General features: G+C 44.5%; 1 protein-coding gene across 5 annotated transcripts in view; it reads right to left on the bottom strand.

Annotated features, from left to right (window-relative positions):
- auh (AU RNA binding protein/enoyl-CoA hydratase) overlaps nucleotides 1-23,888 on the bottom strand; it is a 448,738-nt gene that overhangs the window by 374,166 nt on the left and 50,684 nt on the right. The window lies entirely within an intron of this gene.

The raw sequence follows: 23,888 nt of genomic DNA on the forward strand, positions 1-23,888 counted from the left end.
TCCCCACACCACAATCTATTAAAAGTTGTGGGTCAGGTGAACTCCTGATACACTTTGGGGTTCTCTAAACCCTGGCCCATAACAGGAGGCCTTGGGCCGGGGCTACAATGCTAGCTGGGCGGGCCAATTAAAGGGAGTAAAATGGTGAGTTGCCAGGAGGAAGACTTGGAGGAGGGGGGAGTTGCTTTTTGTTTGAGGGGGGGGGGGGGTTGCTGACATGGGTGTGGTCGGTGTGGCACAGTTGGGAAGAGAGTTTATTGCAGTCCGAGCGCCTAGGGAGAAAAATGAGCGGGAGGAGAGGGCAAGACTGTGGACGAGATTTTGAGGGTGCACAGGAGGCAGTGTTGTTGAAGGAGAGGCAGAGGCTCTAGATGGAGTTTGAGCTGGTTTCTAAAGGGAAGGCGGTGAGGCAGCTATGGCGGGCCAGAAGGGCTGTAAATGAGTATGGGGAGAAGGCAAGTAGGATGCTGACCCATCAGTTCAGAAAGCAAGAGGCGGCAAGGGAGATTGACAGAGTTAGGGATGATAAGGGCAAAGTGGTGATGCACCCAGAGGGGGTGAATGGGGTGTTCGAGGCATTTTAAAAGGGCTCTATGAATCAAAGCCCATAGACAGGGAGGAGGAGATGTGACGGTTCCTGGATGGGTTAGAGTTTCCCAAAGTAGAGGAGGGGTTGGTCCAAGGACTGGGGCCCCAATTAGACTGAAGGAGATGATGGAGAATATGGTGAATCTGAGGAAGTATGGGGAAGGCCCTGGGACCAGACGGGTTCCCAGTAGAATTCTATACAAAGTTTGAGGCGGACCAGCGAACACTGCCGGCGAAGGCGCATAACGAAGTGAGAGAGGTGGGAACTCCCTCCCACACGGTCTCAGGCTTCTATCTCCCTGATTTTAAAGAAGGAGAAGGTCATACCACCCGATATCATTATTAAATGTGGACGTCAAGTTATTGGCGAAGGTGATGGCCTCGCAAATTGAGAACTGAGTCCGGGGGTGATAGACGAAGATCAAACGGATTTTGTGAAGGGGAGGCAGTTGTCGTCGAATGTGATGGGGCTACTCAATGTAATCATGATGCTTCAGAAGGGCAGGAGGGAGGTAATGGTGGTGATGAACGCAGAGAAGGAATTTGATTGGGTGGAGTGGGCGTACTTGTTGGAAGTGCTGGGCCGTTCGGTTTCGGGCAGGGGTTTGTAGATTGGGTTCAGCTGTTGTATAAAGCGCTGGTTGTGAGAGTGCAAATGAACCAAATGAGTTCAGGATACTTCGGGCTGCATCGTGAGATAATGTGGAGATGCCGGCGTTGGACTGGGGTGAGCACAGTAAGAAGTCTTACAACACCAGGTTAAAGTCCAACAGGTTTGTTTCAAATCACTAGCTTTCGGAGCACTGCTCCTTCCTCAGGTGAATCTGAGGAAGTGAATCATTCACCTGAAGAAGGAGCAGTGCTCCGAAAGCTAGTGATTTGAAACAAATCTGTTGGACTTTAAGCTGGTGTTGTAAGACTTTGTGGGATGAGGTAGGGGTGCCCGCTCTCCCTGTTGCTCTTTGCCATGGCGATAGAGCACCTGGCAATAGCGCTTGGGGCATAGAGGGACTGGAGAGGGATTGAGCAGGGGCAGCAAGCACAGGGTCCCATTGCATGCGGACGACCTGCTACTGTATATTTTTCACTCGGTGGGCAGTATCGGAGGTATTCATGGGGATCCAGGGTGTTTGGCCGGTTCTTGGGATACACATTGAACATGGGAAAAGTGAGGTGTTCCCGATTGAGACTAGAGGACAGGAAAGGAGACGAGGGGAGTTGCCATGTAGAGTGGCGGGGGCGAGCTTTCGATATTTGGGTAGATGTGGTATTTTTGCAGGAGATTCATTTGCGGGTTAGAGACCAGACAAGGCTGCGGAAAGGGTGGGTGGAATAAGTCTTTCATTCGGGCTTCGCTGGTAGGGTCCGGGATGCGGTAATATTTAATAAAAGGGGTCAGTTCTCTGCCGCTAAGATCTTGGCCGATCCAAATGGCAAACATGTTATTGTCTGGGGCTCTGTGGTAGGCACTCCGGTGGTTCTGGTAAGTACCCCTGCTTCAATCTGGGACGATACGAATTTCATTAATAATCTGCTGGCCTCCCTCCCTGATTTGGATTTGCATCAGCTTATTTTGGGTGGGGACTTAAAAACTGTGTTCTGCATCGGTCTAAACTGAAATCTCTGACTCCATCACGGGTGGCCAGAGTTTTATTGTTTTTCATGGAACGGATTGGGGGGGGGGGGTAGATCCTTGGGGCCTTTTCCCCCCAGGTGATAAATTTAATTTTTCTCACATGTGCATCAGATATGCTCGCGGATTGATTTTTTTGGTAGTGGATAGGTGCATCCTCCCTTTTATGGTAGTGGCTGCTTACTCAGCAGTTATGATTTCAGACTATGCCCCGCACTTTGTTGATTTGGCACGAGAGTCAGGTCCCTCCCAGTGTCTGCCATGGAGATTGGATGGCATTATTAGCACACAAGAGAACGCATGTCCACCACCATTAGGGAATATATAAAATTTAATAAGAGTGAGTCAATTCACCTGCTAAGCTGTGGGAAGCTCTAAAGGTGGTCCTCAGGGGGAGGTTATCTCCAACAAAGTGCACATGGTGCAGACATCTAGGGCGGAGCAGCAGAGGCTGGTGGACTCCATTCTTGAGATGGACCATCAGTACTCACTTGCCCAAACCCCGGAGTTGTTGGCAAGTTGGAAAAAGCTGCAGACACAATTTGTGCTACTGACAGAGCAGTAGGTCAGCTGCACCACTTGAGGTGTATGTTTTATCACCTCTTAGCTCACCATCTAAGCAACAGGCAGCTTCCCGGGAGATTGTACAGGTACGTAACTCGAGCGGCAGCCTGATTTCCGCCCCTCCTCAGGTCAATGCAACGTTTGAATCATTCTATCGGGCTCTCTACAGATCGGAGACTCCAGCTGAGGAATGGGTCATGACTGATTTTATGGTCATCTTATCTATCCCAGCTGTGGTGGTGAGGAAGGAGAGGAGTGAGGGGGGGGGGGGGGGGGGGGATTGGAATCCTCATTGGGGCCCAGAGGAAATTATGAAATACATTGGGTTGATGCGGACTGGTAAAGCCCCTGGCCCGGATGGCTTCCCCATTAAATTTTATAAGAGGTTTGCGGAGCAGTTGGTACCTTTAATTCTCGATCTGTGTCATGATTCCTTATCCCCGGGTTCGTTGCCCTCTACCATCGCACAGGCCTCCATCTCCTTGATTTTCAGGAAAGACAAAGACCCAACAAAGTGTGGGTTGTATTGACCTATTTCACTTTTAAATGTCAATTTTAAGTTACTTGCCAAAGTGCTAGCGCTGCGGCTGGATCCCTGCCTCCCAGAGGTGATCTTGGATGATCAGGTAGGCTTCATTAAGAGGTTCAGCAACTGTCGGCAAATATACATTGCCTGCCTAACATTGTCCCTTTCCCTTCTTCGGTGCCTGAACCAGAGGTGATGGTTTCCCTAGATGCCAAAAAGGCATTTATAGGGTGGAGCGGGAACACCTGCTTGAGATTCTTGTGAGATTTGGATTTGGACATTAGTTTACCTCTTGGATTCAGTAACTCTATAGGGCCCCCACTGCTAGTGTTCGTACGAATGCTCTGAACTCAGCTATTTCCCATTGAATAGGGGCTGTTCGCCTTGACAATAGAATCACTTGTTATAGCGCTGAGGTCCTCTGCTAAGTAGAGGGGGATAAATCGGGGAGGGGTGGAACATCAGGTTTCCTATTACACAGAAGACCTACTTCTCTATATTATGGACCCAGTACCCTCTATGGACGAGATAATGAAGCTGCTTAGGAGTTTTGGCTCCTTCTCTGGGTACAAGTTGAACTTGGACAAGAATGAAATGTTTCCCAGTCAATCCCCCGGGGAGAAGAGCCCAACTGGGGACACTACCTTTTCACCTTGCCAAGACTAGCTTTCGTTATCCGGGAGGTCCGGGTGGCCTTCTTAATTGGGCCCCGCTTCACAAATGAAATTATACTTGTCTGGTTGATAGTGTCAAGTCAGACTTACAGAAGTGGGATAACCTCCCCTGTCTTTGGCGGGCAGGGTTCAGACTATTAAAATGAACGTACTCCTGAGATTATTGTTTCTTTTTCAATGTCCCCCCGTTACACCCCCACCCCAAGTCTTTTATTGTCAAAGTCAATAAATGAATGTCCTTTATTTGGGCGGGTAAGACTCCAAGGATCCGTGGGGCTTTGCTCTAAAGAGATAGTCAGTCAGGGGATTGGCTCTACCCAATTTATTGTTTTACTATTGGGCAGCCAATATTCAGAAGAAATTGTTGTGGTTCAGTGATCCTGGTTCCATATGGGGACAAATGGAGGCAATTGTATAAGGTGTTAGTGAGGCCACACCTGGAGTATTGTGTTCAGTTTTGGTCTCCTTACTTAAGAAAGGATGTACTGGCACTGGAGGGTGTGAAGAGGAGATTCACTAGGTTAATCCCAGAGCTGAAGGGGTTGGATTACGAGAGGTTGAGTAGACTGGGACTGTACTCGTTGAAAGTTAGAAGGATGAGGGGGGATCTTATAGAAACATATAAAATTATGAGGGGAATAGATAGGATAGATGCGGGTAGGTTGTTTCCACTGGCGGGTGAAAGCAGAACTAGGGGGCATAGCTTCAAAATAAGGGGAAGTAGATTTAGGACTGAGTTTAGGAGGAACTTCTTCACCCAAAGGGTTGTGAATCTATGGAATTCCTTGCCCAGTGAAGCAGTAGAGGCTCCTTCATTAAATGTTTTTAAGATAAAGATAGATAGTTTTTTGAAGAATAAAGGGATTAAGGGTTATGGTGTTCGGGCCGGAAAGTGGAGCTGAGTCCACAAAAGATCAGCCATGATCTCATTGAATGGTGGAGCAGGCTCGAGGGGCCAGATGGCCTGCTCCTGGTTATGTTCTTAAGCTCCTGCATGGTTTCTAGCCTTGGTGCAATAGTACTGCATTGTTGCTTTCTCTCCGGTAAGATTTTCCCAGAATCCAGTGGTGGTGTCCACCCTGAGAATCTGGAGACAGTTCAGGCAGCATTTTATGCTCTGTTCCATGTCTGCACTAGTCCCCATCTACAGTAACTATTTTTTCTGCCAGCTGGTATGGACTCGACATTTAAATCATGGGTGGGGAAGGTTTTGGAGAGGTTCAGAGGCCTGTTTGTGGAGGAGAGGTTTGCCAGTTTTAAGGTGCTGACAGAGAAATTCCTTCTGCCTGGTTCCAGTCTTTTCGGATACTTTCAAATTGGAGATTTTTCGCACAAATCTTTTAACATAAGAACATAAGAACTAGGAGCAGGAGTAAGCCATCTGGCCCCTCGAGCCTGCTCCACCATTCAATAAGATCATGGCTGATCTTTTTGTGAACTCCCTCCTTTCCTTTGGCACCACCCTCTTCCCTGTTGAAGACAGGTGGGGGGACTATTTTGGGCATATACGGCCATATCTTCTCAGCAAGTCAGCTCCATTGAGTGAGACGAGGGTGAAACGGAGGGGTGAGTTGGGTCCCATTGCAGATGATGAGGTATGGAGTGAGGCCCTTCATAGGGTCAACTCCATGTCTTCAAGTGCTCGGCTAAGTCTGTTCCAATTCAAGGTGGTACACAGGACGCATCTGACTAAAGTGAGGACAAGCAGATTTTTCTCTGGGGTGGAGGACTGGTTTTCTGGGGGCCATCTAACCACACTCATATGTCCTGGTCTTGTCTCAAGCTGGTAAGCTTTTGGACCTCTTTCTTCAACACAATGTCCAGGATACTCAATGTTGATTTGGATCCATGTCCGCTGGTGGCCATTTTTGAGGGATCAGACTCGCCGGGGTGAAGGCAGATGTCCTAGTCTTCGCCTCGTTAATAGCCCGGAGACGAGGTCTGCTTGAGTGGAGGTCTCCTACTCCGCCAGTTGCCTAGGCTTGGTTGGGTGACCTTGTGTCTTTCTTACATTTGGAGAAGGTTAAGTACACTATTAGAGAGTCAGTGGAAGGGTTCTACCTAAAATGGCAGCCATTCATTTCCTTTTATACGGAGCTAATCAGTGTTAGCTGTTAGGAGGTTTAGTTTAGCTTTTGGGGTTTAAATTAATATGTTCTTTTGCCTATTAGTCTTGCTCTTTTATAGAGTAACTTTGGTGAATTGTTTTGTATGATTCTGTTTATCATGATTTTTTTTAATGAACATAGTTTTTAAAAAACAGATTTAAAAAGAAAGACTTTCTCATGGTAAATCAGATTAGCTTAATAAAGACAGGATTATCTGACCATGTAATGTGAAATGTTTTATTCTGCTGTTAAATTAGAGATCTGTCCCTTTCAGGCCACAAACACAGCTTCTGCCAATCAAACCTTACTTGGTGTTTGGTCAGTAAACTATGCAGATTTCAAAGTGCTGATCAATGTTTAAGGATCCAGCTGACAGGTTTTCTCCTTTGTCTAAAAAACACATTGCATTTCATCCATAATCATTTATAATATCTGGTTTCTGAGGTTCGAGCCATGACAGACGCACATTTTTAATATACAAGCAGATAGTCTGGTGCATTCCTTTTTTGTTTAATACGACAGGAACTTTATACCATGTGAAATGTCCTTTTAAGACAACAAAGTATAATTGCTGTTAAATAAAAGTGAGTTCTCAAAACCGTAAATTAAAAGACAGCAGAAACTTTGGTACCAACATTCTGCATTCCCAGAGAGACCTTTGTGCTTTTCTTTGATACGCAAGGCATAAATTTGAATGGCACAAGGTGTGACATAAGTCTGATGGTCAGAAAATGTCTACCAGAAGTATTGTTTTTTTACATTATTGGTTGATCTCCAATCGTATTGTTCAGAGGACACATGTTTTATAAAGAAATGAAACCATTATGGCTCTATTTACAACAGAGGAGCCAATATGTTATTTGGGAGCAAGGTGCTAATTTCTAAAAATGTAGAAGGAAGTGTGAGAGCACTAAAGGTAGCTGAGAAAGTGGGCATTTGTTAGGCAGTTTCTGAAACTAAGAAAAGTAACTCGAGTTTGATGTTTGGGTTAGTAAGTATACAAAAATGTAATGAGTTACAAAGGTTTGGGAAAAGCAGTATGTTGGCAATGAGGTAGAGAATTTGCAATTATTGGAGTACAGAGTATTTGGTAAAGAGACATAGGATTCAGAGTGGTGACCAGGACCAATGAATACTTGAAGTTGGAGTAATTGGTATTGGAGGAAAATAGTGGGCATGAAAGTACTGAGGGGAATCAGTATTGGGAAATTGAGCAAAGTATGTGGAAGATTAGTAGCACACAGTGGGAATGTGAATAATTAGGAGCTAATCAGTGGGATTTGGGTCAGAAAACAATGGCAGGATAGTAAATAAACAATGGCAGACCTGAGCACTGCGCCGCATTCATAACTATGGTGTTTCAACATCAAAATTGTCACTCTAAGTGAGACATGATGTGCAGAAGGCCAACTGAAGAAACAAGGCAGTGGGTACACCTTGTTCACCTTCTGAAACATCCTTTCAGAAAAGTCTCCACAGGGTGGGTTGCACCATCAAAATGAGCTTGGCTGACATTCCAGTGACTCCCCCATTGGGATAAGTAAGTGCCTCATGACTGCCTGGCTCACCCTAATGAGGAATCAACATGCCACTGTCATCAGTTCGTATGCTCCTACACATGATGTAACAGGTGAAAACAAGAAGGGAATCTACACCAACCTTGAGCAATTTCTAGTCCGAGTCCCAGCAGGTGAGAAACTGATTCTCCTCGGAGATTCTAACACCAGAATCAGGAAGGACACAAATCTCTGGAAGGATAGATAGATAGATAGGCAAGGAGAAGTAGGGAAGCAAATTACTTCAGAGTCCTGCTCCTGTTTAAATAACTAGAACATGACCGTACCATAACCAACACCCTGTTCCACCTGTGAGACAAGCACAAGACCTCATGGCAATGTCCACTGTCCAAACGCTGGAACCTGCAAAACTACATCATAATTTGAGCAAGTGGTCATAGTGATGTGCATATTATCTGGACTATGACAGGTATTGACAACCGCTGGATCGATCACTACCTTGTCCGATCTACCATCACCATCATCCTGATCCACAAAACATCAGAGGTAGCATAAGCAACGCCATGAGAAAATTAATATCAAAGACCTCAAAGATCTCACTGTGGTGGCCCTTTCTCAGTCAGCACCTCACTGCCAACCTCTCAACCTGTACCCACCAGGAGCTACAGTGTGCCCATAGTGCCTGAAAAAACAAAAAGTCCATAATAAGGTCCACCATCTGCGGAGAAGTCTTTGGTCTCACAACCAGGAAACATTGCAACTGGTTTGACTAAAGTACAAAAGAAGTACAGGACCTGATAAGAGTGTAAATGCACAGCTTGAATTGACTGGAAATTTCATCACTGCTCAAGAAAAAAGCAGCAGTCCTTATAGATGGCTGATGGCAGCAATACAGCATAAAATCTGCAACATATAAATGGTGGGTAGAAAGAGCACTCGAGATCTGAACAGCTTGCAGATACCAACGACATGTGCAATTTCTTCAGCAAGGTCCAGAACATCTAGTTGAGCACCAGGACTGGAAAGGGACTCATCAAGGACAGGGGGCCCATTCAGTGCTTACTGGAGAGAACATTTTGAAGAACTCCTTCACTGAGACATGTCATTAACTTGAATGTCCTCAACTGCATCTCACAATACCCCACTCTACCCAGTCTTGGCACTACCCTTGAACTGAGCAAGACTTAAAAGCCATTCAAGGTTGAAAACAACAAGGCCTCTGGAGCAGGTAGAACTCCTGCTGAAATTCGCAAACTCCGAGGTGAGACACTCTTGGCACGGCAGCAAACCTCATTTCCCTCATCTCAGGAAAGGCATACATGCAAAGGGCTCCCAGGGGACACTCAGGAAGAAAGACAAGCCCAATTACGGTAACTACAAAGGAATCCCCCTGCTGTCTGCCACAATGAAGATCATTGCACGGTCCTCCTCAACAGCCTCCTCCCAGTGTTCAAGAAACTCCTGCTCTGCAGTGCCGTTTTTGCCCACTGAAAGGAACCATAGATACGAAGCGGGATTCTCCGACCCATCGCCGAGTTGGAGAATCCTCGTGGGACGGCGTGAATCCCGCCCCACGGCTACGGTGGGACCTGGCCGGTGCAGTCCTCGGGGGGGGGGGGGGGGTGGGGGGGGAGAGATCCGGCCCGGGGGGGGGGGGGGGGGCACGGTGGCCTGGCCCGCAATCGGGGCCCACCGATCTGCGGGCGGGCCTGTGCCGTGGAGGCACTCCTTCCTTTCGTGCCGGCTTCTGTCGGGCTCCGCCATGGCCGGCGAGGAGAAGACACCTCCACAACCTCCGGAGAGGATTCCGCAACTTACGGTTGGCCCGATGCCGGAGTGGTTTGCCCCAGTTTTTTACGCCGGCGTCGGGCCATCGGGGAATTCGGGAGAATCCCGCCCATGATCTTCAAATGCAAGAATCAGCCACCGATCACTGTTCTTGGCCTGTTTCAACCTCACATGTGCCTTTGACTGTCAAGCATGAAAATGTATGGAGTATCCTACTCAAATTTGGCTGCCCTCAGAAATTTGTCATCATTCTCTGTCTACATGGAATCCATGATCCTCACATTGCCCCCAATGTGCCAACATCATTGCCCCAATGTGCCAACTCAGCCTTCAGCTGACTGAGAAAAAGTGGATTTGAGGACCAGGATCTCAAACAAGAGATGAAGATCACGGTTTACTGGGCAGGAGTTATCCCCGTGCTCCGATATGCGTCAGAGACTTGAACAATCTCCAGCAAGCACCTCAAAGTACTGGAAAAGTATTACCAGCAATGCCTTTGTAAGATCCTCCAAATCTGGTGGCAAAAAGATGGTCTAAAAGCAACATCCTCTCCCAAGCCAACTTGTTCACCATCAAGGCACTAATCACTCAAAACCAGTTTTGCTGGGCAAGACATGTGGTATGCCTGACAACAGGTCCCAAAGCAACAACTCTACTCAGAACTTGGTCACACCAGGAGACTCCCAGGACAGTGGAAATGCTTTAATGGTAACCTCAAAGCACCCCTGGAGAGGTCAAACTTCCCTTCCTATTCACTGAAATCCCTGGCTTGTGACCCACTAAAATAGAGAAAGCTCATCCAGGAAGGCACCAAACACATCAAGAAACTTGTCGGGAATGTGTAGAGATTAAATTGAGCATCGGGGAGAGTGCACAAACCTCCAAACAACCCATCTACCCAATCATTCAAGCACCATCTCTCCCACATGCGCAGAGTCTGCAGATATTTCACGTTGTACTTATCAGTCATCTCAGAATCCACTGAACGAGTGGAAGCAAGTCATCCTCAATCCCAAGGGACTGCCTGAGAAGCAAGTAAAGTGTATTTAAGCAAAACCTATTTATAGATCATTTGGGGTACTTATTTAGAATAGGTTTCTGAATAGTATACTCTTCCAAAAACCTGTTTTTGTGAGCAACCATTGTTGGGAAATTTCTTGACAGAAACAAATAAATGTTTTGAGGAAGTGACCAGATGTGTAGATGAGGGTAGTGCAGTTGATGTCATTTTTATGGATTTCAGCAAAGCCTTTGACAAAGTCCCACAAGGGAGTCTTTTTGCCTAGAAGAAGGTAAAAGCACATGGGATCCAGGGTAACATGGCAAGTTGAATCCAAAATTGGTTTAGTGAAAGGAGACAGCGGGTGGTAGTAGAAGACGGTTTGTGTGACTAGAAGCCAGTGGCATATTACTGGGATCATTGCTGGGTCCCTGATTGTTTCTGATATATAGAAGTGATATCAAAAAAAATGTGAGGGCGGGGGGGGGGGGGGGGGGGGAGTGATAAGTAAGTTTGCAAATGACACAAAGATTGGCTGGGTGGTTTACAGTGAAGAAGATCTGAGGTGATAAGAGGATAGAGAAGGATTGATCAGATGGACAGATGGAATTTAACCCTGAAAAGTGTGAGGTGATGCACTTTGGAAGCAGTATCACGACAAGGGTGTACGTAATGAATGCCAGAACACTAGGAAGCTCGGGAACAGATGACCTTGGGGTGCACAGATCCCTAGGCAGTAGGATAGGTTAATGGGCTAGTTAAGAAAGCATACGGCAGTGTTTTTTAAACTTTTTTTCCCAGGACCCACTTGATGGCCGGCGCAGACATAATGGGCCGAAGGGCCTCTTTCTGTGCTGTAAAACTCTATGGTTCTATGAAAGTAAACAGATATTCAAAGTTCAGAGGGGAGCCATGATGTTGATGTCGGTGTTTGAATCATGGATTAAAAACAAGATTTGCATTTTGCTAGCACCATCACAACTACATGATTACAAAGTCATTTGCAGCCAATGAAGTACAGTCACTGCTGTAATGCCAATTTATGCACAGCAAACTCCCACAACCAGCAATGTGATAAAGATCAGATAATTAACTTTGTGATGTTGATTGAGGGATAAATCTTAGTTAGGATAGCAGGGATAACTCCCTGCTCATTCACAGTAACTTCATTGCAGTGTTAATGCAGGCTTACTTGTGATAATATGATTATTGTTATTATTATTATTCAATGTAGCCCCATGGAATCATTTGCATCCACATGAGAGGCTGAGCCTCCACTTAATATGGTATCTGGAAAACATTTCCAGCAAGGTAGCACCACTGCAGTACTGCACTGGGGTGTTAGCCTAGATATAGAGATGAACCCACAACCGTCTGTCTAATGTAGATACAAACCTAGTATCCACTGAGCCACGACTAACACAGGAAAGTCTACAGAAATTTAGGCTTAATAGCCCTTGGTCTTAAACATAATCTTGCAAGAGAAGATGAAGTATGCTAATAAATAGTTTGGAAAGATGAATCCAGAACATTACTATAAATTAAGCTGATAATGAGACAAAGTGATACAGGTTTGAACTCGAAAGGGCTGCTTTTAGGATTGATATCAATTTTTTCACTTACGATGCAAGATCGGGCAGCATGGTAGCACAAGTGATTAGCACTGTGGCTTCACAGCGCCAGGGTCCCAGGTTCGATTCCCTGCTGGGTCACTGTCTGTGCGGAGTCTGCACGTTCTCCCCGTGTGTGCGTGTGTTTCCTCCGGGTGCTCCGGTTTCCTCCCACAGTCCAAAGATGTGCAGGTTAGGTGGATTGGCCATGATAAATTGTCCTTAGTGACCGAAAAAGGTAAGGAGGGGTTATTGGGTTATGGGGATAGGGTGGTAGTGAGGGCTTAAATGGGTGGGTGCAGACTCGATGGGCCGAATGGCCTCCTTCTGCACTGTATATTCTATGATCTATTGTTTTTATTTGGGGGGTAGGGGGGAGCGCAGACAAACGTAGCGAGTTTCCGTAAAGGTCTGAGGGTTTTCTTTCGGTAGCCGTTGTGAAAGAGTTTGAGTGTAATTGCTCTGTGCCAGTTTTGCTGCTGGTGAGGGTTAACACCCAGACCCAGAAAGAAAGAAGATAGTTTTCTCCAAATCATATTGTTCCTCACACATTTTGAAAATATGTGTAATCTCCCCAATCTGGTGTTTGGCTTCCCAAAATCTCCTTCCACCGAGAGAGAGAGTGTGTATATGTGGAGGACTTGCAGGGTCTGTGCTGGCTTCTCGACAGAAATGGGAACGGAGTCTCTTGGTGGGTGATCCTGAAAAGCTACTCAATTTAAACGTTGTTGTTTGAAAGACTTCAGTTCAGTCCAGTGAAGAAATGGATTGTTTGGTGATAATCAGTTGTCCCCTTATTCGGCTTCAGTCTTGTCCGTGTGATGCTTCCAAATTATAGTAAACTGTCTGGCTTGCTGTTGGGATGTCTGTCAGCTGGGCCAGTCCACTTTGCTTCTCACCCCTGGGTCATGCATTCTCTTGTATTTCCCTCACAAAAGCCATTTTGGTGACACTCTTTCTGTTTGCCATCCTGCTGATCTTACCCAGTAGTTGGAATATTTATGTTAATTCCAGGGTGCACCGCAACCCTTTTCACACCTACTCATGACCCACCCAAGGGTCACGACCCCTACTTTGAAAAAGCCTGGCATACAGGACACTCGCTTTTATCTGTTGTGGCATATATTATAAGAGCAGGGAGGTTATGTTGGAGCTGTACAGAACTTTTGTTAGGATACAGCTGGAGTACTGTGTTCAGTTCTGGTCACCGCACTATAGGAAGGATAATAATAATCTTTATTAGTGTCACAAGTAGGCTTGTTAAGTAATGGGTTAAGAGACATGCAATTAGTTGTCTCATTTATGTTAAGTATCCATTAATTGACACTGATATGGAAAGGGGCTTCAGGTGGCCTCTGTCAGGTGATGTATAGTTAAGAGTTTTGTGCAAAGGCTGTTGGAATGAAATAAATGTGTGTTTGTGAAAAAGGAACCGAACTTTAGACTCTTCCTATCACAGCAACTAAAACGTCTAACAATTGGTAGCAGAGGATGGTTGCTGTGTAAATGTGAAGGGTTCAAAGATACAACTTTTCCAGATCAAACCAAGGAGTGAGTGAGAAAAGAAAAAAAAGGGATGTATGGCTGAACCGAGGATAAAGATGGCTGGATATGACTATCCTCCCTTATTTTCTGAAAGGGAATCGTACGACCAATGGAGAAATGCAGTAGTTATGTGGATTAAGGTAACTGCTTTGGGAAAGAGAAAACAAGGTATGACATTGCCTCTTTCTCTACCATATGGCAGTAAAATCCGAAACAAAGTGCTTTCTGAGCTGGAATTGGAAGAGTTAGACTCAGAAGACGGTCTGGAGACTTTATTACATTATATGGATAAGATTTATAAGAAAGATGACTTGTTAAGTGTGTATGATGCATGGTCGGATTTTGATAAGTTCCAGAAAATGGAGGATATCTCCAAGGAAAACTATGTAATGGAATTTGGCAGACTATATAAAAGGCTGCAGAAACACAACCTGGAATTTCCACAGTCTGTGTTGGCCTTTAAATTACTTGACTGTGCTAGAGTGAACAACATGGATAGGCTCATGGTTTTGACAGGAGTTCAGTTTACTGATAAGGATACCTTATTCGAACAGATGACAAAAGCTTTACAAAAGTTTCTGGGGAAACATTCGATTCCGATGGCTCTCATGACCCAAATAGGTCAGCCTGCAATAAGGCAGAATATGGAAGATACACTACTAACAGGATGGCAAAATTGTATGGCTACGAACAGGGCTTAAGACAATAGAAGGAGACCGAGACAAGGAAATTATGAAGATAGAAACCCAGTTAGAACCTACAATAGGAAGATGAACCCCAGAAATGCACGGGGCATGATAAATCGATGGTTTCGATGTGACTCTTAATTCCATTATGCTTTCAACTGTCCAACTCGTTATGATAGAGTGTTTGAAGCGACACATGACACGGAAGAGTCAGAAGAGGAAAAAGATAGTGACCAGAAAGAAGGCATTGTTCTATTGACAAGCAGTTTTAAGCCGGTAATGAGGGTGTTGGTTGCAGAATCCTTCAACTGTGCTGTATTGGATAGTGGCTGCACATCTACTGTGTGTGGAACTGACTGGTTAAAATTTTACCTGGACTCTTTGAATGCTGAAAATCGTAACAAGGTTAAGGAATTTGAAAGTACCACAAGTTTCAGGTTTGGGGATGATAATACTCTGAAGTCGCTGAAAAGAGTGGTGATCCCTTGCAACATTGCCGGAGTGAATCATTTCATTAGCACGGATGTTGTATCGAGTGAGATACCTTTGCTTCTGAGCAGACCGTCGATGAAGAAAGCACACATGAAACTGGATATGGAACAGGATAAGGCAACAGTTTTTGAAAAGACGGTGGACTTACAATTTACACAGTCGGGACACTATTGTATTCCATTACTGACAAATAATATTTCAAGTAGAGTGGTTAAGGATGTGTTAATGGCAGTTGAAAATGGGACTTTAGCTGATAAAAAGCTTGTGGTATTAAAGCTGCGTAGGCAATTTGCACATCCGTCTCCTCGGAGGCTGAAAATTTTATTAAAGGATGCAGGAGTGAGGGATGACGACTATACTAAACTGATAGAACAGGTTAGTGACCGCTGTGAAGTTTGTAGGAAGTACAGAAGGACACCAGCACGACCGATAGTAACCCTACCTTTGGCCAGGGACTTTAACAACATTGTGGCCATGGACCTTAAGATCTGGGAGAAAGCAAATAATATATTTATTTTGCATTTTGTAGATTTAGCAACCAGATTTAGTCAATCAACGATTGTACGAAGTAAAGAAAAGAGAGTAATTCTGGATCAAATCATGGAAAAATAGATAGGGATAGGAATGGGTCCACCGGCAAAATTCCTTACGGACAATGGGGGAGAATTTGCTAATGATGAGCTTTGGGATATGTGTGAAAACATGAATATCAGAGTTATGAATACGGCTGCAGAAAGCCCATTTAGTAATGGTGTCTGTGAAAGAAATCATGCTGTCATCGATGACATGCTTCGGAAAATTTTGGCAGATCGACCAAATTGCAGGCTAAATTCAGCTTTAGCATGGGCAGTACATGCAAAGAATTCATTGCAGATGATTGGAGGCTATAGTCCTTATCAATTAGTGTTTGGTAGAAATCCTAAACTTCCATCCATTTTGGATGACCAGCCTCCAGCTTGGGAGGGGACTACAATTATCTCTGGTTTTGCTGAACATTTAAATGCATTACATAGCAGTAGAAAAGCTTTTTTGGAAGCAGAAATCTCTGAAAGAATTCGCAGAGCTTTAAGACATAATGTACGGCCATCAGATGCCATTTTTCAGCAAGGAGGCATGGTATACTCTAAGAGAGACAATTCTAATGAATGGAAAGGCCCAGGGAAGATCATAGGCATAGATGGCAAAACGATTATTTTGCAACATGGTAATCAAACTGTTGGGGTGCATTCATCAAGGATAATGGGTACAGATTACAAATTTTCAAATTTAGACAGAGCAGACAGACATGACGAGGAACCAGAGTCATCTGGTACGCATGTGTTACAGAACTATGAGGACCAATTCACTGATATTGACCGGGTTTCTGTGGAGGAACACAACACTTCTGATGAATTAGAACAGGCCATTTTTCCAAAAGGGCAACTGCCAAAAGTTGGTACAAAAGTGACATACTTGTCTGAAGGGTCTAGTCAATGGAAGGATGCAACTGTTATTAGTAGAGTAGGGAAGGCCACTGGAAACTATAAACATTGGTTGAAAGTCAGCATTCAGGGGAAGGAGTCAAGATAATGGATTGGGAAACTAAGTTCAAAAAAGGAGGGCACAGAAACGCAGTGCCAGTTCAGATAGTACATCGGATAGTGAACAGCTCCGCAGGAAAAGGTCGAGAACTATTGAAAGGACATCCCACAGCAGAAGGGAAAAATCAAGCAGTAGCAGTACAGAACGAGATACCAGGCAGGAGAGGGGACGTAGTTTATCAAGATCTCGGAACATGAATAAGACTACGAATACTAATAGGAGTAGAAGCCCACATGCACGTGAGATTTTGGTGGCTTCAAATAAATTAGATGAAAAAGCTATCAAAGAAGCTAAACGGCAAGAATTGCATAGTTAGAGTGAATTTGGGGTATACACGGAAGTACCGGATAGGGGACAAAGAGCTCTAATCCACAGATGGATTTGCACGGAAAAGGTTTTTCCGGATGGAAATTATGAGGCAAAGGCCAGGCTTGTGGCAAGGGGATTTGAAGAAAACTTAGAAGATCAGGATTTAAGGGTAGATTCACCTACAGCAGGAAAGGTTATTTTAAAGATCTTCTTGGCTCTATTAGCCACAAAGGCATGGGAATGCAAATCTATAGATATAAAAGCTGCCTTTTTGCAGGGGCATCAGCTCCAGAGAGACATTTTTCTCTGTCCTCCTAAATAAATAGCTAACATAGAAGGGGTACTCTGGAAGTTGAACAAATGTGTATATGGATTAAATGATAAGACCATAAGACATAGGAGCGGAAGGCCATTCGGCCCATCGAGTCCACTCCACCATTCAATCATGGCTGATTTCAACTCCATTTACCCGCTCTCTCTCCATAGCCCTTAATTCCTCGAGAAATCAAGAATTTATCAACTTCTGTCTTAAAGACACTCAACGTCCCGGCCTCCACCGCCCTCTGTGGCAATGAATTCCACAGACCCACCACTCTCTGGCTGAAGAAATTTCGCCTCATCTCTGTTATAAAGTGACTCCCTTTTATTCTAAGGCTGTGCCCCCGGGTCCTAGTCTTCCCTGCTAATGGAAACAACTTCCCTACGTCCACCCTATCTAAGCCATTCATTATCTTGTAAGTTTCTATTAGATCTCCCCTCAACCTCCTAAACTCCAATGAATATAATCCCAGGATCCTCAGACGTTCATCGTATGTTAGGCCTACCATTCCTGGGATCATCCGTGTGAATCTCCGCTGGACACGCTCCAGTGCCAGTATGTCCTTCCTGAGGTGTGGGGCCTAAGATTGCTCACAGTGTTCTAAATGAGGCCTAACTAATGCTTTATAAAGCTTCAGAAGTCCCTGCTTTTATATTCCAAGCCTCTTGAGATAAATGACAACATTGCATTTGCTTTCTTAATTACGGACTCAACCTGCAACTTTACCTTTAGAGAATCCTGGACTAGGACTCCCAAGTCCCTTTGCACTTCAGCATTATGAATTTTGTCACCGTTTAGAAAATAGTCCATGCTTCTATTCTTTTTTCCAAAGTGCAAGACCTCGCACTTGCCCACGTTGAATTTCATCAGCCATTTCTTGGACCACTCTCCTAAACTGTCTAAATCTTTCTGCAGCCTCCCCACCTCCTCAATACTACCTGCCCCTCCACCTATCTTCGTATCATCGGCAAACTTAGCCAGAATGCCCCCAGTCCTGTCATCTAGATCGTTAATATATAAAGAGAACAGCTGTGGCCCCAACACTGAACTCTGCGGGACACCACTCGTCACCGGTTGCCATTCCGAAAAAGAACCTTTTATCCCAACTCTCTGCCTTCTGCCTGTCAGCCAATCGTCAAACCATGTTAGTACCTTGCCTCGAATACCAAGGGCCCTTATTTTACTCAGCAGTCTCCCGTGAGGCACCTTATCAAAGGCCTTTTGGAAGTCAAGATAGATAACATCCATTGGCTCTCCTTGGTCTAACCTATTTGTTATCTCTTCAAAGAACTCTAACAGGTTTGTCAGGCACGACCTCCCCTTACTTGTCCTAATCCGACCCTGCACTTCCAAGAATTTAGAAATCTCATCCTTAATGATGGATTCTAGAATCTTGCCAACAACCGAGGTTAGGCTAATTGGCCTATAATTTTCCATCTTTTTCCTTGTTCCCTTCTTGAACAGGAGGGTTACAACAGCGATTTTCCAATCCTTTGGGACCTTCCCTGACTCCAGTGACTTTTGAAAGATCATAACTAACGCTTCCACTATTTCTTCAGCTATCTCCTTTAGAACTCTAGGATGTAGCCCATCTGGGCCCGGAGATTTATCAATTTTTAGACCTCGTCGTTTCTCTAGCACTTTCTCCTTTGTGATGGCTACCATATTCAACTCTGCCCCCTGACTCTCCGGAATTGTTGGGATATTACTCATGTCTTCTACTGTGAAGACTGACGCAAAGTACTTATTTAGTTCCTCAGCTATTTCCTTGTCTCCCATCACTAGATTACCAGCGTCATTTTGGAGCGGCCGAATGTCTGCTTTTGCCTCCCGTTTGTTTTTAATGTATTCAAAGAAACTTTTACTATCATTCCTAATGTTGCTGGCTAGCCTACCTTCATATTTGATCCTCTCTTTCCTTATTTCTCTCTTTGTTTTCCTCTGTTTGTTTTTGTAGCCTTCCCAATCTTCTGACTTCCCACTACTCTTTGCCACATTATAGGCTTTCTCTTTTGCTTTGATGCATTCCCTAACTTCCTTTGTCAGCCATGGCTGCCTAATCCCTCCTCTGATAACCTTTCTTTTCTTTGGGATGAACCTCTATACTGTGTCCTCAATTACTCCCAGAAACTCCTGCCATTGCTGTTCTGTCTTTCCCACTAGGCTCTGCTTCCAGTCGATTTTCGTCAGTTCCTCCCTCATGCCCCTGTAGTTACCTTTATTTAACTGTAACACCTTTACATCTGGTTCTACCTTATTTCTTTCAAATTGCAGATTGAATTCTACCATTGTGGACAGTGCGGAAGGATGTTATAAGTTACAGAGGGACATAGATAAGCTGCAGCGCTGGGCTGAGAAGTGGCAAATGGAGTTTACTACAGAAAAGTGTGAGGTGATTTATTTTGGAAGGAATAACAGGAAGACAGAGTACTGGGCTAATGATAAGATTCTTGGCAGTGTGGATGAGCAGAGAGATCTCGGTGTCCATGTACATAGATCCCTGAAAGTTGCCACTCAGGTTGAGAGGGTTGTTAAGAAGGCGTACGGTGTGTTAGCTTTTACTGGTAGAGGGATTGAGTTTCGGAGCCATGAGGTCATGTTGCAGCTGTACAAAACTCTGGTGCAGCCGCATTTGGAGTATTGCGTGCAATTCCGGTCGCCGCATTATAGGAAAGATGTGGAAGCATTGGAAAGGGTGCAGAGGAGATTTACCAGAATGTTGCCTGGTATGGAGGGAAGATCTTATGAGGAAAGGCTGAGGGACTTGAGGCTGTTTTCGTTAGAGAGAAGAAGGTTAAGAGGTGACTTAATTGAGGCATACAAGATGATCAGATGATTGGATAGGGTGGACAGTGAGAGCCTTTTTCCTCGGATGGTGATGTCTAGCACGAGGGGACATAGCTTTAAATTGAGGGGAGATAGATATAAGACAGATGTCAGAGGTAGGTTCTTTACTCAGAGAGTAGTAAGGGCGTGGAATGCCCTGCCTGCAACAGTAGTGGACTCGCCAACACTAAGGGCATTCAAATGGTCATTGGATAGACATATGGACGATAAGGGAATAGTGTAGATGGGCTTTAGAGTGGTTTCACAGGTCGGTGCAACATTAAGGGCCGAAGTTCATCAAGTTTGGCTCATTACATAACACTAAGTCCAGAATGGCCTGTTTCCTCGTGGGCTCCATCACAAGCTGTTCCAAAAAGCCCTCCTGTAAACATTCAATTAATTCCCTTTCCTTGGGTCCACTGGCAGCATTATTTACCCAGTCCAACTGCATATTGAAGTCCCCCATGATCACTGTGACCTTGCCTTTCTGACATGCACTTGCTATTTCGTGGTGCATTTTGTGCCCCTGGTCCTGACCACTGTTAGGAGGCCTGTACATATCTCCCATTATGTTTTATTTGCCTTTGTGGTTCCTCAACTCTACCCACACAGACTCCACATCATCTGACCCTATGTCGTTTAGTGCTATTGATTTAATTTCATTCCTGATTAACAAGGCAACCCCACCCCCTCTGCCCACCTCTCTGTCTTTTCGATAGGTTGTGAATCCCTGGATGTTTAAATGCCAGTCCTGAACCCCCTGCAACCACGTCTCTGTGATGCCTACCACATCATACCTGCCAGTCACATTCTGGGCCACAAGCTCATCTACCTTGTTCCGTACACTGCACGCATTTAAATATAGCACCTTTAATTCTCTATTGACCGTCCCTTTTTGTTTTCTTAGTGTGGAGGGCCTTGGTTTACTGAGCCTTTCCATACACTGTGTCATATTTTGTGAGATGGGGACTATCGTAACCACTCCTGAGTTCTATCTTTTCGTGCTTTTTTGTATTCCTCAGCAGCTACGCTTCCCACTGATTACTTCACCTCTTGGTTCCCTGACTTTCCCTTCCCCCCCCAATCTCTAGTTTAAAGTCCTATTGACCACCCTATTTACTCTTTTCGCCAGAACACTGGTCCCAGCTCGGTTCAGGTGGAGACCATCCCAACGGTATAGGTCCCCCCTGGCCCAAAACTGATGCCAGTGTCCCATGAAAAGGAACCCCTCTTTCAGCCACATGTTAACTTCCCTTATTCTTGCCTCCCTATGCCAATTTGCACGTGGCTCGGGCAGTAATCTGGAGATTATGATCCTTGAGGACCTGTTTTGTAATTTGAATCCTAGCTCTTTATATCTAAACAGGTCCTCTTTCCTAGACTTGCCTATGTTGTTGGTACCGACATGGACCACATGATGCATCTGGAGTCTGGTATTTTTCGGTAAGGTCAGTTTTGTTAAAGTTAGGCTGTTGCCAGTTGAAAGCAGATCCTGCAATGTTTTACTGGCACTATAAAGGAAATCTTTCTGGCATTTTTATGATGCATGTCGATGATTTTTTGTGGAGTGGGACTAGTGATTTTGAAGCTATTGTAATCTCTGGTTTGAGGAAAGAATTCAGGGTTGGAAATCAGGCTTCCGGTGCATTTAAATACATTGGACTGGAAATTGGACAGACTAAGTTAGGGGCAACTTTACGTCAGCAATCTTATTTGGAAAGCATCAGCCCAATAGCAATTAGTCGTGGCCGAGTTTCACAAAAAGACGCAATGGTTTCAAAGATAGAAAAAGAGCAACTGCGAAGTTTAATTGGGCAACTGAACTGGTTAGGTAAACAGACTAGACCGGACGTGAGTTTTGATGTCTTAGAGTTGAGTACAAAAATGAATGATCCCAAAGTGGAAGACATCATCAGAGCAAATAAAGCATTGGCCAAACTAAAAATGCAAGAGTGTGTTTTGAAGTTCCCGGTTTTAGGTGACCGTAGGCACTTGAAACTCATAGTTTATAGTGATGCGTCCTACGCAAATTTATGTGATGGGGTTTCAAGCGCAGGAGGTTTTATAATTTTCCTTTTGGGGATCAATGGTAAATGTTGCCCGCTTGTGTGGGAAACAAAGAAAATAAGGAGAGTGGTAAAAAGCACTTTGGCTGCTGAGACGTTAAGCCTTGTAGAGGCGGTGGATATGGCCTTTTATATAAGTCCGATATTGACATACATTTTGGGATTAGGGGATTTGGGTAATGTACCTATTGACTGTCACATTGACAATAAATCCCTGTGGGAAAATGTGCACTCTACAAAAAGTGTCAATGAAAAGAGGTTACGGATAGACATCGCAAGTTTGAAGCAGATGTTGGACAGAGGGGAAATAACAAAAATTAAATGGGTCGACAGGAGCTATCAACTGTCAGACTGTTTTACGAAAAGAGGGGCGAGTTCACAGAAACTTTTGGATACTGTTAATGAAGGGCGCTTGTTTCTGTGACTGGTTTTTTTTTCTTTCTCGTCCAAACAGAAAAAAAGGGGGGGGAAATCATGTGTGTTTTTGAGTTTCTTGAAATTTTGTTTTCACCTAATTATTTTTTTTCTCCAAGGAAGGGGAGACTGTTAGGTAATGGGTTAAGAGACATGCAATTAGTTGTCTCATTTATGTTAAGTATCCATTAATTGACACCGATATGTAAAGGGGCTTCAGGCGGCCTCTGTCAGGTGATGTATAGTTAAGAGTTTTGTGCAAAGGCTGTTGGAATGAAATAAATGTGTGTTTGTGAAAAAGGAACAGAACTTTAGACTCTTCATATCACAGCAACTAAAACGTCTATCAAGGATTGCAGTAACAATGCAATAAAGTACTGTGAAATTCCACTAGTCGCCACACTATGGCGCCTCTTTGGATACACTGAGGGAGAATTCAGAATGTCCAATTCACCGAACAAGCACGTCTTTCAGGACGGAGGAAACCGACGCAGACATGGGGAGAACCTGCAGACGCCGCACAGACAGTGACCCACGCCGGGAAACGAACCCGGGTCCCTGGAACTAGGAAGCAACTGTGCGATGTGATTGCACCAGGGAGGGTGCAGAGGTGATTCACCAGGACATTTCCTGGGATGGAACATTTTTGCTGTGAAGAGAGCTCAGTTGTTTTCTTTGGAGCAGAGAAGACTGAGAGGGGACCTGATTGAGGTGTATAAGATTATGAGGGACCTGATTGAGGTGTATAAGATTGAGGGATAAGGACAGGGTGGATAGAAAGCAGCTGTTCCCCTTAGTTGAAGGGTCAATAACAAGAGGGCATAATTTTACGGCGAAGGAAGGTTAAGAGATTTGAGGAAAGTTAATTTCACCCAGAGGACGGTGGGACTCTGGAATACACTACCTAATGGTAGTTGAGGCAGGAAATCTCACAATCTCTAAAAAGTACTTGGATGAGCACTTGAAATGTCACCACATTCAAAGCTATGGGCCAAGTGCTGGGAAGTGGGATTAGTGTCGATTAGAGTAAGTTTATTTGGTCGCTGCAGGCTTAATGGGCTGAAGGGTCTCTTCTTGGAATGTATGATTCTATGAAAAATACATGTTAGTCATGTGTCGGTGCATGGGCCAAGTACTATAAAATATAACTTTCCTCTTTGATTTGATCATGTTTTATATTTATTGAATCAAACAGGCAACATTCAAGAAACAATCCTTTCACTATAGCAACTGGATTATCGCCAGAAGCTGTGTTTACTTTAAACCTTCCTGGGTGGCAATAAAAATTGTTATCCCTATGATTTCCTCCAATAAAGGAACTGAATGTAATAGTTGAACACCTGCTAAAAACAAAAAGTTGGAGAATTCCTCATTGTGTTTGATTTTTTTAAATGGTCCAAAAAACATTCTGATTACTTCCACGGCCCTATTTTCAAAATCTTACTTTAAGGCCAGATACTGTTGGGTGATTTTGTTCCACTGCGATCGAGCATCATTTTTGAGTTGAATGCAGGTGGGAAGAAAATATAGAATTGGGAGAAAGAATTTGCCCAATTGAGATCAGTGAATAATTAGAGAATTGCAAACTGAACCAAGGTAGAAACGGCGGCAAATTTTCCCCGCAGATATAAACGTTTTTTGG

This window comes from Scyliorhinus torazame, chromosome 9 (assembly GCF_047496885.1).
Source record: "Scyliorhinus torazame isolate Kashiwa2021f chromosome 9, sScyTor2.1, whole genome shotgun sequence".
NCBI classification, from domain to species: domain Eukaryota; kingdom Metazoa; phylum Chordata; class Chondrichthyes; order Carcharhiniformes; family Scyliorhinidae; genus Scyliorhinus; species Scyliorhinus torazame.